The sequence below is a fragment of the Jaculus jaculus genome, chromosome 1 (assembly GCF_020740685.1).
Source record: "Jaculus jaculus isolate mJacJac1 chromosome 1, mJacJac1.mat.Y.cur, whole genome shotgun sequence".
Classification (NCBI taxonomy): Eukaryota; Metazoa; Chordata; class Mammalia; order Rodentia; family Dipodidae; genus Jaculus; species Jaculus jaculus.
This window is the reverse complement of record NC_059102.1, coordinates 69,168,645-69,169,864: the sequence shown is the minus strand read 5'-3', so window position 1 is coordinate 69,169,864 and position 1,220 is coordinate 69,168,645. Positions and strand designations below refer to the sequence as shown.

Genomic DNA, 1,220 nt, shown 5'->3' with positions numbered 1-1,220 from the left:
AAATTGCTCCACGTAAACTTAGCCAGACATTTTACTCATTCTAGGGCTTACTTTAGGAAACTATCCTCACATAGTATCAGTCTTCTAGTTTATTTTGGATTATTTCTATTTTTTTTAATTTTTGCATTTATTTTTATTTATTTGAGAGTGAGAGAGAAAGAGAGAAAGAGACAGATAGATAGAGAATGGGTGCTCCAAGCCCTGCAGCCACTGCAAACAAACTCCAGATGCATGTGCCACCTTGTGCATCTGGCTTACATGGGTCCTGGAGAATTGAGCCTCGAACTGAGGTCCTTAGGCTTCACAGGCAAGTGCTTAACTGCTAAGCAATCTCTCCAGCCCTGATTACTTGTATTTTTATTTGTCAGTACTGTATACCTCTTTAACATAATCTTCTTTAACTTCTCTCCTATCTTTCTTTTCTCTTATGGATAAATTAATAAAGAAATAGTTGTGCTAGTTCCAATTCCCCCTTTCTGTTCTTTCTTCAACCTGACTTAATTAGTCTTCTGTCTTTACCAATTCACCCAACATCCTCTTGTCATAAATATGCTCAACTCCAACTGCCAGGTCTCATGGTCGAGTTTTTGTCCTCATTCTAGTTGATGGGTAGGCAACATTTAATATAATAGATCCTTGGAGCATATTTTATTTGGCCTTGAGAACAGCATTCACTCCGGATTCACTTTATTTATTTTTAACTTGTCATACCACTGTTTGAAGCAAAACAGCACATGCTACCATTTCACCCAAAAGCAGTTTTGTCACTCTGCCACTTCTTGATGGCCCAATGAGTCATTAGCAAATGGCCTACTGCATGCTGTTAAAGAGGGTTTTTTGGTGTTGTTTTTATCAAGTAGAAACTTTGTATGAACACATCATATGTTGGTACCATCATTTCCCTACTCCCTGCCCCCACTCCACTGAGGGCCCTCCTTGGTGGGATTGCTGGCATTTACCATGGAGTTGTGGTTTATGAGTTGTGAGAGCAGTAGTCAGTTATTGTTGGGGGGAGGGGCAATGCCTCTGCATATTCCTTCCCATCCTGTGGCTTTTACAATCTTTCTGCCCCCCTCTTCTGAAAAATTTCCTGAGCCGTGGTGGGTGTGTTTCAAGTCTACTTTAGTGTTGAGCTCTCAGCAGCTTTGGGATTTCTGCTTTGGTGTGTTTTCCTCACCGTGTGTCCCCATCACACTGGCACAGGTTGTCAGGCTCACAAT

General features: G+C 41.1%; 1 non-coding gene across 1 annotated transcript; it reads right to left on the bottom strand.

Annotated features, from left to right (window-relative positions):
• Window positions 1-700: 700 nt before the first annotated feature.
• Window positions 701-833, bottom strand: LOC123457853. Its single transcript, XR_006635213.1, has one exon. It is a non-coding gene; the product is annotated as a small nucleolar RNA SNORA21 (small nucleolar RNA).
• Between the last annotated feature and the right edge of the window lie 387 nt (window positions 834-1,220).